Here is a 17,212-nt window from a genome sequence, read left to right on the forward strand (position 1 = left end):
TTTGGAGGCGAGGGAAGCCTGGTGTCAAGCTGATTTGTCTCCACCTGTGTGAACTGCACCTGCAGCTCCACCCTCTAGCTTTGTCCACCTTCTGGTTTGGGTTTTTAAACTATTATCTCTTTCTGAGCATATCATTGACCTGATTCTTGTCACCTTTCACTCAAATCCATGCACTTACTATCTGATAGCCTTGTCCTATTTCCTGGATTTTTTCTTCCACTACCTTTCTCACAATGTATGCTCATTTCTTGGAAGAGTTTGATGTTGGCTGTTTGCTGTGAAACTAGCTCTGAACAAAGTTCACTGTAGCAATTGAAACAGTTGTTTAAAGCAACTTTTCTTTGAAAGATGCACAGCTTCTGATACCAGACTCCCGCACTGCTCTGTAAATTGCCCAAGTTAACATTGAACAACTTGAGCCATCAATCCCAAGCCACTGGGCTGACCACCACATCCCTGCTGTGGACTCCCGGCCTAGACTTCACAGTGCCTTTGTGAACGCTTCAGGGCCACACGTGGCATTCAGGTTTACAAATCTGTTTTAGTTTGCAGCATCTTTTATGTAGTTCCTTAGGGAAAAAAAAAAAAAAGATTCTCTAGATTTTCTGTCCAATAGTTTCTTTCTGAGATCACACACACAAAAAATGTTCCTTCACCTATGTCAGAATCCAGAAAACTACTTTTATTTGGCCAATTCTAGAATGCTTTCAAAATGTTTTCTGCTTACAGAGCACTTTCACAAAAATAACCCTTTTTCCCAACAAACCTATAAAATAACTAGCACACATTTAGTTCTGAGCAGCAGAGCCTAATCTAGCACTGTTGCCTGACTCTGGGTCCGAGGCTCTTTGCCCTAGACTGCATTGGAACCCCTGGAAAAACGAGCTCTCCAAGTCAGCAAAACAAAGCCCTTTCAGAGTAATTTAGAAGCAAAGGTCAAGATATCCTAAACAGATGACATAACTGATTTGAAACGGATTTGTTTATAAGTTAATAAAGATGACGAGTGGAGGGGACCACAGTTACCTAATCCACAAGACAGTGTTGTCACCACACAATACAGTCATGCAGGAAAATGATTTTCCGTGAGGATATGCCTTGAGGCTATAGGACTTTGAAGTCATATTTGAGGCTCATAGTAGGCATGAACTGGCGGTGTGTGGGATCCCACTGAGGAAGTCTGGACACACAGCTGGGTGCCATCTTGATGAGATGGCAGTGAGTAGACATGGATTTGTCCGGGAGAGACATTGCTGGAAGAGGCAAAGACAATTCCAAAGTCTCCCAAATTCTTGGAAGGTTCAAGAAAGACAAAGGTACCAAAAAGAAGCAAGAGGCCCCGAGAAGCTTCATGGGAGGGCAGATGAGGCTAGTGGCCCAAGCACGGAGCAAGCAGGGAGGAGGAAATTTGACCTGGGTGACTGCCTGGGAGCAGGTGCAGATGCTCCAACAGAAGGGTGTGCTCTGGGGAGCACTTGAGGTGGACAGAGGGCGCTGCTTCATCCATGGTTGGACAGACCAAGCACTGAATTATGTATTCTAAGAAATGCCATTCTGAACCAGTGACTGCTATTCAGTCTAATGCAAGTCATCAAACACAAATGAATATACTTTTAAGGCGGTGCAGCCACTGTCCTCTTGCCCCAGAGGTAAGAATTGTTTTGCCCCAAAACTTTTACAAAAAAAAAAGAAAAGCTTGCAAGTCCTTGGAAAAGAATGATCTTCAAAAGAAAAATTGCAATCGGAAAAGAAGCAATGGGGCGATTAAAAAGTGGCTGTGACAACCACCCGTTTAAAGAGACAGTGATTCAGTGGAATGGTGGGCGTCCTTCTGACTTTCTGAGCCGGGCTGAACTGAGTCAGCACACCACCACCACCGCCCTCTTCGACGTCTACCAGCTTCAGACTCAAAGGTTAGGAAGCAGAAAACCATGACATTCTTCGGAAGTAAAAAACAACTTGAGATTTGGGAAATTAGCCTGACTGGCATCACTTGGGTGGTGAAGATTTTCTTTTGTCCCAGATGTGTACTTTTTGATCTGATAATAGCACTAGACAGATGTTCATGTGTGGAAAACTTTTCAAAACAACCTCTGAAGCTTATATTTATTTATCTATTTGCCAAAAGGAAGCAGGCAAGATTTAAGGTAAAAAACTGTGGCTTCTGTAGTGACATCACCTTTTTCTTACTTGCATATTTTATGAGACCCGTGTTCTTAGTGTGCTTGTTGCTCAAATCTCACTCAAGGAGACCTCACTGTAAAATCCCCGATGTGTATTTCACAGAGTAGACACTGCTATCCTGTGACGCTTCAGAGCCTGCTGGTCAACACAAACCAAAGAGAATGTTCTACACGCCGTTTTCTAGGAAACGAGTGGGATCTGATCAGGTGGATCCTGACCTCCCACTTGGAATTATTTGTGACTTTGGTAGCTTTCCCTGCAGTGTGGCCAGGTGCTGCTGGGCGCATCCCCTGCGTCACTGTCCTCCTGCCCAGGCTCAGTGCAACCCCACAGTTTCCCAGTCCTTAGGGTAGGGGCAGGATTTCTCCGAGTTTTCTCTTCTGTAACATATCAGGTGGAGAGTCATTAGAAGATAGAAGTCTCTTTTTGATGTGTGGCCTTTGGGAGAAATTAGAATCATGAAAACTATTTCCGCTCTTCATTGTCGCCACAGCAACATGTCTCGAAAATGATAGAATTTTCTATTATCACCTTTCTTTATCCAAAACTTTGCCAGATTGGGGTTCCAGGATAATTTATCCCAAAACCCCAGTTTCTAGCCCACCTCTCGCGGTGCTTGGCTCCATAGAGCTGAAGATTCCTGAAATGGCACGTGTTGCCTCCCTCAAGGCTGTGTGTGCAGCCACCTTCATGTTTATAATGTGGCAGGAAACTCAGGGCTGTGTGTTCAGCCACCTTCATGTTCCTCAGGAATCTTTTAGAGTAGTAGTGGACAGACACCCACCTCGTGGCTCTCCAGACAGGTCATGAACCCCCTGAAAATCTCTAGGTCTCTAAAACAGTGGATATTTTTTACAGTTAATTAACAGCAGCTGAATTCTCCAAGAAGACATGGGTTACCCCATTTACACTGAGTCCTCAGAATTTCTTTGAATAGCAACAGCAGCTGTTCTGAATGCAAACCAAAGGACAGAGAAACTTTTTTTTTTTTTTTTTTTTTTTTTAACTATGGTAGAGTTTTGAGTGGGCAATGGGGAATTCTGGGTGTCTGAGTGGTTTCAAGCCTTTTTCCTCTTTAGACAGCAGGTCACACTGGGCATGTTTCATCGCTGATACCAATTGTTTTATATCCTAACAGGCAACACAGGCTGCCTCACAAGACACGCCCGTGCTGACCCCCGGCCCCGCCCCTGGCCATGTTGAACTTGGGTGACCATGCATACACATTATTTTCCACAGAAAGATACACACCAGAGCTCATTAGACAGCCCATTGGGTTGCATCAGGTGCTAACAGACACTGCAGCTGTCTGACCAGCAAAAATATTGTGGGCTTGCTGTAACGGTCATTTGGCTAGCTAGAATGTGGGGAATCTGATCTCTGTTTTTAGGAGATGATTTCCCATGGTTAAAGGAAGTCACTGGGATTGTTTTAACTCCTATTTTGATTTTCTTCTCCTACAAAACACCATCCTGTCCTAATTTTTTTAATGCTTTTTGAAAACAGCTTTATTGAGGTAAGATTTACATACCATAAAATTCACCTGAGGTCAGGAGTTCGAGACCAGCCTGACCAACATGGAGAAACCCCATCTGTACTAAAAATACAAAATTAGCAGGGCGCAGTGGTGTGCATCTGTAGTCTCATCCACTCGGGAGGCTGAGGCAGGAGAATTGCTTGAACCCGGGAGGCAGAGTTTGCAGTGAGCCGAGATCAAGCCATTGCACTCCAGCCTGGGTGACGAGCGAAACTCCACCTCAAAAAAAAATAAAAATTCACCCGCCTACAGTGTACAAGGATTTTTAGTAAATCTACTGTGGTGTGCAGCCATCTCCATCATCTGGTTTCAGAATATTTTCATTGCCCCAATAAGGTCTCGCGGCCTATATGCAGTGGATACAGTGAATTCCCGTTCCCACTCCCCATATTGACAACCACCAATCTCCTTTTTGTCTCTATCAGTTTGCCTTCTTAGGACATTTCATATAAAAAGAATCATGCAGTCCTTCATGTCTGGCTTTCTTCACCCAGCATACAGTTTTTGAGATTCAGCCCCCTGGGGCACGTCTGGGCGGATCTTTCCTTTTGATTGAACAGCCTGGTTTCTTATTGGAGAGCAGGACTCATCACCGTGAGTTGGTTCTCAGTGGTTCTCCACTGGGGCTGACTGCCCCCTGGGGACATTTGTCTGGAGACATTTTTGGCTGTCACACCTGGGGTGGGGGCTGCTCCTGACATCAAGAAGATAGGGGAAGCTGCCAAGCCCCCTGCGAAGCTCGGGGCAGCCTCCGCAGCTGGGAATTACCCGGCCCAAGCATCACGAGAGCCAAGATGGGGGATCTTGTGTTAGACTTCACCGAATTTTCACTTACCGTCCGGGTGCCTGTCTAGAACCGAGTGGTGCGTGGTGTAAACCTCCTTCCCTTTGAGAGTGCTGCATGCCACTGTACTGGAGTTTTTGTTTAATGTCTACATATACTTGAAATACAAACTCTTTTGTGGAATTGATGACTTTTCTTACCATTTGGGTAAATTCTGGAATCTCCTAAAATACTATTGGTAGTATGCACTGTCCACGAGAGGAAGATGAGGAGAAAAACAGTACAACTCTTGCCTCCTGGTTGAGATATCCACACAACCTGGTTTTAGCAACAGAAAAATAGCAAGTGGTTTGGCTAATGCAGGCTAAGTTCCCATGAAGCTGCAGAAACAGGTGGGAAGCTTAAAGTCATCTAATAAAGTAAATTCAGTTTATTCAGCAACAAGTTGCATTTCATTTGTTTTTGTGGTGTGAGGACCAGTGTTCCACATTCTGGTTATATTTTGCCACTGCTGCTCCAGAATTTTGGATCTAATGTTATTCTTAATATGAAGGAATGAAGTTCACAGTAGGGTAGAGGTTAAAAGGAAACAGATCTAAAGAAACAAAACTAAAGAAGTTCTTATCATCCAGCATTTGGCACAGCATAAAATCCCTTTAGGAGCAAGAAGAAATCAGCTTGAATTAAAATATTTTGTTTTATCTGAGACCAGGGACTGGCTGACTGCTCACTTCTTTTTCTCTGGGGTGGCTGAGATGCCAAGACATGAAATTCCATCTCTCAGTTCTGTGGAGCTCTGTATGTTGATGAATTAGAAACAAAGCACTCTGTTTGGAGCTTAATAACATAAAAGGAGACTGCTGTGATGTGAGTCGGTAAACTGTGGTTGGCAGAGGGTACCTTTGGGGATTTGACAAATAAACAATGTGGCATTTCAGGTGCCCAGGCAGTCTCCTCTCCTGACCCCTCTTTTGCTCCAGTGGTCAAATCTGCCTCGGCCCTGCGAGGAGGACATGGGGAGGTCGTGGGACGCGCTCCTGCCTCGGCCCTGGGAGGAGGACATGGGGAGGTCGTGGGACGCGCTCCTGCCTCGGCCCTGCGAGGAGGACATGGGGAGGTCGTGGGACGCGCTTCGGGGGCTCTGCTGCAGCCTCTGGTCCCTCATCAGCCTTCCTCTTTGTTTTGACACAAAGAATAACCGCACCAGAAATATATGGTGAGAGTAAACTGAGGTCAAAGCACACACACACACACAGAATGCACGCATGCACATGTGTGCACATGCACATATACACATGTACACACAACACATGCATATACACATACGTGTGTGCATATGCATACACAATACATGCAGATACATCCACACATCCACATGTACAGAATGCTTGCATACACATACTGTGTGTGTACACACACAATAGCATGCATACACATATAGCATGTGCACACAATACATGCATACCCACATACATGTGTGCACACACATGCAGGCACGGACATACATGATGCATGCATACACATATACAACATGCACATGTGTACATATACGCAATGCATGCATACAGACATATACGATTCATGCACATACACAAAGTGTGTATGCACACTCCTACAGGACTCATACACACACACACATTCTTCAGAGTTATTGCAGGCACTTGGACACATTCTTTATTCATCACTGCCAGATCAATATTGTGTCCCGTGTTACAGAGGAGGAAGCTGATGCTAAAAGAGGTTAAATAATCTGCTCCGAACCACATAGCAGGTAAGTCATAGAGCCTGGGTCGAAACCACGTTCTCTCCAAATCTGAACTCCAAAGAGAGAAGCAGCACAAAGGAAGCATTGCCTTTAAAAAGATGATGCACCTCCACACGCGGGTGTTCCAGCCCAGCCATCCCAGCACCACTGAGCACGACTTCATCTCTCTCTCTCTCTTCCCCCCGCCCCCCGGAAAGAAGGAGATGAGCACAGGAGTGTGATAATAGACTTCATCTCTCTCTCTCTTCCCCCCGCCCCCTGGAAAGAAGGAGATGTAAGAGAAGCCCCCTGCTCCCCACCACATGTTTCTCTCAACCATTCCAGGAATAAGTAGTTTGCCTTTTGGCTGTGGGAGGTGGTGGTGATGGGAGGGCTTCTGAATTCTCTGTGCACATCTCCTGTCTCCAGAGTCGGTGAGAGGATGAAGCTCTGAGGATCCCAGGGAGGAGAGTGGTTAGTGGGTGCTGTTACAGTCCCCTCAGGAGTGTGTCTGTTCTTCCCTGAAGGTGACATTCTGTCCCCCAGAAATGTTTGCGGCTGATGGAGGCCTGCGGACTCTCCAGGAGCGGGAAGCTCCCAGCTCTGTGAGAAGCTGCTACCTGTGAGAACTTGACGCCCCAGCTCTGCTCCCTGAACCCACAGGCTCCCTGGGCAGAGCTGGGCTTATGGCGCCCAGGACGTCCCTTCTCTTTGTTTCTGTGATCGCGTTCTCATCCTTGGGTCTTTGCAGACATTTTATTTTGTAAATTCGAGGATTTCAATTGCTATTATTATTATTATTATTATTATTATTATTTTTAGGTGAAGTCTCACTCTGTTGCCAGGCTGGAGTGCAGTGGCGCGATCTCGGCTCACTGCAAGCTCCAGCTCCCTGGCTCAAGCGATTCTCCTGCTTCAGCCTCCCGAGTAGCTGGGACTACAGGTGGGCGCCACCACGCCCACCTAATATTTGCATTTTTAGTAGAGACGGGGTTTCACCATGTTGGCCAGGATGGTCTCGATCTCCTGACCTGGTGATCCACCCACCTCAACCTCCCAAAGTGCTGAGATTACAAGTGTGAGGCACTGCACCCAGCCATTACTATTATTTTTAAAATGGGGACTCTGGCACTCAGGAAATGTTTATCCCAACTTTGGAGACATACTATGGCCTAGTGCGCAGCCAGGGAAAAGTGACATCAGCCCTAAAAGTAGTGAAATTCCTCAGGCCACTTAGCCCTCGCCAGACGCTGGCTTCCTGCACAGCCGAGTGGCTGGACTGCGAATCTATTCCACGCTTATTGACCACCTTCTCTACCAATGAACGCAAAGCATTTCATTTCTTCTTAATTTCAACAAATTTTAATGGACAAAAATTGTATATGTTTATGGTGGACAATATATTTTGAAAATATGTCAACATTGTAGAATAAGTACAAGGCATCCATTGTACAATTCAGTGAATATAATAATGTATTGTAACCTAGAATCAACTACAAGGATGAAGACCTCTCAAGAAAAAAAACTGCTCAATGAAAAAAAAGATACAAACAAATGAAGAACATCCATGCTCATGGTGAAGAATCAATATCGTAAATGGCCATACTGCCAGTAATTATAATCAATCCATCAAGTACAATGACTTTCACAGAATTGGAAAAAACTACTTTAAAGTTCATATGGAACCAAAAAAGAGCCCGCATCGCCAAGTCAATCCTAAGCCAAAAGAACAAAGCTGGAGGCATCACGCTACCTGACTTTAAACTATACTACAAGGCTACAGTAACCAAAACAGCATGGTACTGGTACCACAACAGAGACATAGATCAATGGAACAGAACAGAGCCCTCAGAAATGATGCCGCATAGCTACAACTATCTGATCTTTGACAAACCTGACAAAAACAAGAAATGGGGAAAGGATTCCCTATTTAATAAATGGTGCTGGGAAAACTGGCTAGCCATATGTAGAAAGCTGCAACTGGATCCCTTCCTTACACCTTATACAAAAATTAATTCAAGATGGATTAAAGACTTATATGTTAGACCTAAAACCATTAAAATCCTACAAGAAAACCTAGGCAATACCATTCAGGACATAGGCGTGGGCAAGGACTTCATGTCTAAAACACCAAAAGCAATGGCAACAAAAGCCAAAATCGACAAATGGGATCTCATTAAACTAAAGAGCTTCTGCACAGCAAAAGAAACTATCATCAGAATTAACAGGCAACCTACAGAATGGGAGAAAATTTTTGCAACCTACTCATCTGACAAAGGGCTAATATCCAGAATCTATAATGAACTCAAACAAATTTACAAGAAAAAAACAAACAACCCCATCAAAAAGTGGGCAGAGGACATGAACAGACACTTCTCAAAAGAAGACATTTATGCAGCCAGAAAACACATGAAGAAATGCTCATCATCACTGGCCATCAGAGAAATGCAAATCAAAACCACAGTGAGATACCATCTCACACCAGTTAGAATGGCCATCATTAAAAAATCAGGAAACAACAGGTGCTGGAGAGGATGTGGAGAAACAGGAACACTTTTACACTGTTGGTGGGACTGTAAACTAGTTCAACCATTGTGGAAGTCAGTGTGGCGATTCCTCAGGGATCTCGAACTAGAAATACCATTTGACCCAGCCATCCCATTACTGGGTATATACCCAAAGGACTATAAATCATGCTGCTATAAAGACACATGTACACGTATGTTTATTGCGGCACTATTCACAATAGCAAAGAGTTGGAACCAACCCAAATGTCCAACAACGATAGACTGGATTAAGAAAATGTGGCACATATACACCATGGAATACTATGCAGCCATAAAAAATGATGAGTTCATGTCCTTTGTAGGGACATGGATGAAACTGGAAAACATCATTCTCAGTAAACTATCGCAAGGACAAAAAACCAAACACCGCATGTTCTCACTCATAGGTGGGAATTGAACAATGAGAACTCATGGACACAGGAAGGTGAACATCACACTCCGGGGACTGTTGTGGGGTGGGGGGAGGGACAGCATTAGGAGATACACCTAATGCTAAATGACGAGTTAATGGGTGCAGGAAATCAACATGGCACATGGATACATATGTAACAAACCTGCACATTGTGCACATGTACCCTAAAACCCTAAAGTATAATAAAAAAAGAAAAAAAAAAAAAAAAAAAAAAAAAAAAAGAAAATACCGTTGCCTTTGAGGCTAAATCATGTCAAGATATAAGAATCAGGAATGTCCAGATGCTGTTTATCCAATCGTAATTAAATTTGGACTTCTTCAGGAGAATAAAAAAAAATAATAATAATAATAATAATGTATTGTATGCTTGCAAATTACTAAAATAGTGGACTTTAAATATTCTCACCACTAAAATATGTGTGGCAATGCGGATGTTAATTAGCTTGATTTAACCATTGCATGAAGCATTTTGATGAGTTTTTTAACCCTCGTCCCATTGTCCTTAGGAAGAAGGGCGCTTTTCACCCTTCTGAAAGGAAAGGAGATATGTCTCATTTTCACTCCAGCAGGATGGCCACTAGAAGAAGGCAGCAGCTGCTGCCTCCTCCCTGCCTGCCCACTTGCCAAGGATTTTTCAAGCCTCACATCTTTCAGCGTCAGGCTGAAGCTGCGAGTTCCATCCTCAGACTGCTGGGAAACTTGCTTAGGGTCACAGAGTTAGAAATGGCCTCGCCAGGTCGCAAACAGAGCCCTGGTCCTGAAGCTGTCTGTGTGGTCCTGCCTGGCAGACCCCAGGTTTTCTGTGGCTTGCTGCCCTGTGAGGGTCCATGGAAGCCCTCCCCAGAGGGGCTGGTGGAGAGCGTTCTGAATTCCCGGGCTTTGGGATGTGAAGGGAGCGGACTGCAGGTGAGGGGGCTGTCAGATTCCAAAATGCTGCCGGCATAAATGTTACTGAATGAGTGATTCATTCTGGGAGTGTGGGGTTTGGGTGACTCTGAGTCCCTGTCCTCCAAACATTTACACACTGCACCTCCATGTGGGCAGGGGGCATAGGTGCCCACCTCCCATCCCCTGAGATAGGGTTGACAGCACTGGCTAAGACCTTAGGGTGAAACACACGCCAACATGGGGTTCAGCGTTGAGGACTGAAGATGGAAATCCATATTCAAATAGCCGTTCTGAGGATTTCTCTTGCAGAGGTGATTTCTGGTCAGATCTGGTCGGCACTTCATGGGTTTGGCCTGGACAGGCAGCTGACCAGACCCGTGCTGGGCCAGGGCCTGGCTCACCATTTTTTGGGTGGCTCTTTATTGTATTATATTTCTTTCAGTTTTGTTGCTGAAAGATCTTTTGGGGGTTTTCTGCTTAAAACTAGAACCTGCAAATCCACATAAAGGGGCTCCCTACAGTGGGCTGTGGCAGTGGCCAGGAAGGTTCCCTGCACACACTGCTGTGACTTCTGCTAATATGAGCACTACTAGCTGGCACTCTAGGCTTAGCATGGCTTCAGCTCATTTCTAATATTCTAGATGCAAACGCATAAAGACGGATGTTCTGACATATTATTTTGGAGACTCTTCTTGTGCTCTGCCTGCCCCGATGTAGGCACTGAGGGGACCCTGGAGGCATCTTCCCCTGCTGTACCCCAGAGCAGTGCTTGGCACAGGGTGGGCACTCTGCATATGCCTTTAGAGGGAGCAAGGCCATTCGGGTTGAAATCACCTTCTCATGAACCCAAGGCTGACACAGTGGCAGGGAGTAAGTACATGCGGAGTCACAGCCTCATGGTTGGCTGTGAATCGGAGCCTGTCCTCTCCATGCTAGAGTTCCCTACAGGTCAGACCCCCTGGCACACTGCACCCATCCAGTTTGAACAACTTTGCTGTAGATTAGCAGAAGGCTTATGGAGGAGGGCCAGGATCCAGTTTGGGGGTCCTCAGATATGCAAAGAGCTCACTGGAAAAAGAATTTTGATTATAGCTTCCCAAATGGGAGTTAATGACAAAGATACAGAGAAGTAGTAATAACAATAGTTACACGAGCAGTGGCAGGAATCGTAGTGGTGCTGTAGGAGTAGTACTCATATTCGCAGAAGTCACAGCAGTAGCAGTAGCAGTAACAGCAGTAGCAGCAGTGCAGTAGCAGTGGCAGGAATAGTAGTGGTAGCAGTGGTTGCAGTAGTCATAGGAGTAGCAGCAGCAGCAGTGCAGTAGCTGTGGCAGGAGGAGCAGCAGCAGCAGTTGCAGTGCAGGAGTAGCAGCTGCAGCTTAGGTAGCAGTCGCAGTGCAACAGCTGCAGCAGCAGTAATAATAACAATAGTAACAGCAGCAGCCACCCTTTTTTGAGCCCCTCCTACGTGGCAAACACTGTAGTAGGTATTAGTTCATTTAATACTAGAAGGAGCCCTGTTGAACACTTTTCATGGCTTCCGTTCCCCCACGGCCTCTAAGCCCCCTTCACTGGCCTCACAGGAACCCCTGGCTGCGGCCCCTGCCCGCTACTCAGCCCTCCTCTGGCCACACACCCCACCAGCACGTAGCCTGCATCCTCCTTTCACTTCCTCAAAGGTGCCGTGCCCTCTCCCCTCTGCACTTTCCACCCCGACCCCACTGGCCTGCCTCCCTCCCCTCCATGGACCTCAGGTTAAGTCATGCCTGGTGAAAGCTCCTGCAGCTCAGACATGCTGGTTCCCCGATACTGTCATTGTGGCTCATTCCTTTATCTCCCCGTCCAGAAAAGAAGGATGTGCTGGAGAAAGGACAGGGCCCATGGAGGGGCACCAGTGCCACCTGAGGGAGTGCCCAAGGCAAGAGCTGGAGCAAGCTGAGAAAAAAAGATGTACTATTACATTCTAACCCACAGAGCAAAATAAACACCCACAAGCCCAGACTGATACAGAAAATGCAAACCCTGCGGGAGGAGCGCATTCATCGGCCTTGCCCACCACTCACTGCTGTGCCCCTCCAGGCCCTCGCAGGGAACACGGCACATCGCAGCTGCTTTATAAAGGACAGTGGAGTGAAGGTGGTGGATGTGTGACCGGCGAGGGTGGCGGCTGGAAGGTCTGCTGGTGCCTGAGGGAAGGGCAGTCAGTATCAGAGTTGGAACTCTGCAACTGGCTTTAAACTTTGCTTTGTTATGACTCAGTCGGCTTCCTTGTTCTCACATCCCAAAGACAGTCAGGAACCAGGACTGGCAGCATTTTACAGAGGCTGACCTGTCCTGGAAACTGTAACAGACTGTTCTGTACAGTTTGTGATGCCACATTTCATGAATCTGAGAATCCATGCCACAAATGGCCTTGCTTTACCAATGCAAAAGGGCAAATCAAAGGGTTCTGGCCCATCTTGTGTCATTCAAACTGTAGTTTTGAAAAGTTCAATTAGAATGTTTTGCCTGTGATAAGAATCACAAGAGGTTCTTCAAGTGCTTTATCCTGGGAGGGTTGAGTGGCGCTGCCCAGCAGCAGCGAGAATCTTCTCACGTTGCTATTCGGTGGCCCCTGCTCCGTGGGGTCCGGAGCGGTTCACCGCCTGGCTTTTGACTGTTTATAAATTTGGCATAGGCATGCCAGTGGTTCTACAGACTCCATGTAAGGATTGCACGTTACATACCAAGCTTGCCGGTGACGCACTGGCTGACACGTCCCACGGCGTGTCCCTGCTTCCTGGCCGCTGCAGCAGCCTGAATTCAGCTCTGCAGAGCAACTTACGCTTTCCTGAAACTTATTTCCTTAAGAGCTATTTTTAGAAAAATTAGGACTGAGGTTTGATTCCTGGTTTTAGGCTCCCCAGGCTGGCAGAAGCTGGAATTGCTTCAAAGCCACCAATTCCTTCTTTGGCCGCTCACCAGTACTCTTTCTGCTGAGGGATGAGGGGCCACCAAGGGGGACAGAAGTAAGCCGAGCTCTGCTCGTTGCCCTCACACTGGCGAGCTCCTTAGCGTGTCAGCGGCGGCTCCAGGTAGTGTGGGCACAGCCAGGACCAGAGAGGCCAGCTCCCTGCTTGCCAGGGACCAGCATCTCCAGTGGATTCGAATGCAACCGACTGTGAAATGGATTAAAATATGTGAGTACAGGTTTCATGGACAAGTGACCGATCCCTGGGCTGGAGCAGGGAAAATACCAGAGGAGCCTCAGACACCTTATGGGGCAGAACATAAAGAGGTGCTTGAAAAAGAAAGGGTATGTCAAGAAGCCACATGACGAACCTGAAGGAGCTTCCAGCGGCCAAAAGTGGAGCAATTTGAGCAAGAAAATAAAAAATGAGAATAATGGATTCTAATCCACAGAATAAAAATAAATATTCATAAGTCCAGATTGATGTAAATAAATAATTGAATAAATAATAAACAACAGAGAAGAGACTGTTCTTCCTTATAGAAGAACCCAGGTTAACGATTGTGGAAGTAATGAGAAAAATACAAAATCATCACTAGGCAAACTTTACAGCAGCAATTGCTGTCGGCAAGAGCCACGGGTGGACGCTGAAACCACCGGGCAGGGCTTTGAGGAGAAGCAGGACATTCGCATTGTTGCAGCTGATGGGAAGTCCTGCAAACGCCACCTTAACCAAGTGATCCAGGGAAACCGCACCACTCCTAGGACCACGGACATCACATCCCCCAGACACGTGGCCGTGAGGAGGACACATGCTCCTCGGTGGGATTCCTGCCAAACGTGCACTAACCTCAGTGCAGCCGGAGGAAACATCAGACACACCCAACAGAGCGGCAATCCGCAGAGTGAGTGACCAGCACTGCCAGTGTCAGGAGCATGAGAGATGGGGCAGCTCTTGGACAAACCGTTAAGACTCTACTGATCTACTCCCCTGTGGAATAAAGTGAAAAGGCTTGGGATTAAAACATACGTTTAGCCGGGCGTGGAGGCTCACACGTGTGATCCCAGTACTTTGGGAGGCCGAGGCGGGCAGATCATGAGGTCAAGAGATCAAGACAATCCTGGCTAACATGGTGAAACCCCGTCTCTACTAAAAATACAAAAATTAGCTGGGCATGGTGGGATGTGCCTGTAGTCCCAGCTACTCAGGAGGCTGAGGCAGGAGAATTGCTTGAACCCGGGAGGCGGAGGTTGCAGTGAGCCGAGATCACGCCACTGCACTGCAGCCTCCAGCCTGGTGACAGAGCAAGATTCCATCTAAAAAAAAAAAAAAAAAAAGACACTTTTAAACCCTGGCAGCACTCAAGCATCATGTGGAAAGCTTGAGAACCACGTAAAATGTGCAATAGCAGTGAGGTCACTGAAGGGGCCAAGCGAAGTGGAGAGGGAAAAGGCTGCTGAGTCTGGCCAGTGTCGATGGATAGTTAGAGTAGTGCAGACCAGCATTTCTTATCTTTATTTAATAGCAGGTTTTTACAAATCAGCCTTATTTGAAAAACTGCCTAAACTCTCTTCTGCCAGATGGGTAGCTTACTTTGTGCACAGCACTATTTTAAGTTCTATTAAACATAATGAAGAAATAGAAGAGAAAATAAGAGATTACAGGAGAAACGCACAAATCAAAGATCAAAAAGCATGTCCGTCAAAGAAAAGAGAACCCTGGTACGCTGTGGGTCAGAAGGTAAATTCGTGTAGCCATTATGGAAAACAGTGTGGAAGTTCCTCAGAAGATTAAAAATGGAGCTACTATATAATCCAGCAACCTCACTACTGGGTGTATATCCAAAAGATATTGAAATCAATATATTGAAGAGATGCCTGCCCTCCCATGCTCACTGCAGGATTAGTCACGATAGCCCAGATCCGAAGTCAATCTTAGTGTCCCATCAGTGGACACACGGATAAAGAAAATGTGGTAGATGTGCACCATGGGGTAAGGTTCAGCCTGAAAGAGGAAAGAAGTCCTGTCATTTGTGACAACGTGGATGAACCTGGAGGACATGATTCTAAGTGAAATAAGCCAGGCACAGAGAGACAGATACCACATGATCTCATTCACATGTGGAATCTGAAAACGTCCAACTCATAGCAGTAGGTAGTACAATGGTGGGTACCGGGGCAGGGGTGAGGGGCTTAGGGGGATGTTGGTGTAAGGATACAAAATCTCAGACGGGAGGAATTAGTCCAAGAAGACCGTGGTACAGCGTGGTGACATATTTAATCACAGTGAATCGTGTACTTGAAAGTAGCTAGAAGAGTAGATTTTAAATATTCTGAGTGCACAGAAAGGGTGAGGTTATACATACATGTTTGATGTAGCCATTCCACAATGTGTGTGTGTATATACAAACATATTGTACACCATAAATATACACAATGTTTACTTTTCAATTAAAATAGATAAAAAGGAAGATTTTCTGACCAAAGTGAGTAGCTGATATAATTATATTATGCTGTTTTTAGATGCTAATTACATTACAGAAAATTTCCATTTGGTTAGGAAATGCGTTTTTTAAGTGCCCATTAGATGCTACATGTATTCTGAGCTACAACTTTGCGCAGCCCACTACAGGTGAGCGGGTCGGAGAGGCCCCGTCCAGGAAGAGGAAGCTGTGCTTTAATTAGAGCTGGGATGGGGGCTTGCCTGATTCTGCTACAGACGGAGACTTGAATCATTAGGAGATGCGAATAGGCTGAACGTGAGAGGCAGCAGTGAGGTTTGTTTTCTGTTGTTTATCTTTTTTGGGCTGAAGAGGGCAGCTAGGCCACTGGGCCCAAGGTTAGGAGGACAACTGGTGTCATGATAAAGATCTTTCAGGGTTTTGGTCAGATAATTGGGGTTGATTAATGTCATGGTGGGGCCTAGAGATTCTGAGGAGGAGGAGAGGAGTTCGGTTAGATGCCCAGCGGGTCACGAGGAGTGTGACTATGTGTGCAGAACACCCCCAAAGCCCACAGTGGGAGGCGACTTGAAGGAGGGGACCGTCACCTTGCAGAAGGCCGAGAGGCCCAGAGGCTCAGAAAAGGGATGAGGCCATTGGATTTTTGCCAGGAAAATGTCACTGGTGGTTTTGGTAAAAGTAGTTCCTCCAAGGCGAAGACCGAACTAGAGCTACTCAGCTGAAAATGTATTGAGGGGAGGAACCATGCCGTCGTGTATCTTTGTATTTCCCAAAAACATCTAGCCCAGAATATCACCTTCAAATTTTTGACACTGGGGTTCTGTGTTTTCCTGCTGAAAAGCTTCAACCAAAGCCACATTTCAAGCAATTAAGAAAAAGGCATCTTGGGAGGCTGAGGTGGGCAGATCACGAGGTCAGGAGTTCGAGACCAGCCTGGCCAAAATGGTGAAACCTCATCTCTACTAAAGATACAAAAAATTAGCCGGGTGTGGTGGTGCGTGCCTGTAATCCAAGCTACTTGGGTGGCTGAGGCAGGGGAATTGCTTGAACTCAGGAGGCAGAAGTTGCAGTGAGCCAAGACTGTGCCATTACACTCCAGCCTGGGCAACAGGGTGAGACTCTGTCTCAAAAAAACAACAACAAAGAAAGGCATCGATGTGAAAATAAGTAAACAGCATCAAGATGCATTTAAGGAATACATTTTACAGTGCAAAGGAGAAGAATGGAAGACTGGCGTAGAGGGAGGCATTGAAAAAAAGTTAAGGTCAAGAGATATTGTCCTAGGGTTTGACATAAATCAACATGATTCGTCAATCCTAATGTGTGTTTCTGTTCTTAAGAAAATATCTATATGGTTTTGCTAATAATACATGTTTATCCCCCCAGAAGTATAAAATTCGGGGAAAAAACTGAGACCAGAACAATTTATACCGATAACGTGTGACCCCACCACCTATGTTGGTAACATGGTGGGGATTTCCCCGAGGCTTGCGGAGTTTTCTCAGAGTTAAGATCCTATCATGCATGCAATTTTGCGTATGCTTTCTTCCCTTAACCTCATATCATAAGCATTTTCCCCAAATTAACCAACATTTTCATATCGTTTTCCTAACTGTGTAGATGTGCCACTGCATATTTAATGGTTCCCCCATGTCTAGATACTTAAAATATTTCTAAGTTTTAC

Source organism: Nomascus leucogenys, chromosome 8 (assembly GCF_006542625.1).
Source record: "Nomascus leucogenys isolate Asia chromosome 8, Asia_NLE_v1, whole genome shotgun sequence".
In the NCBI taxonomy this organism is placed as follows: Eukaryota; Metazoa; Chordata; class Mammalia; order Primates; family Hylobatidae; genus Nomascus; species Nomascus leucogenys.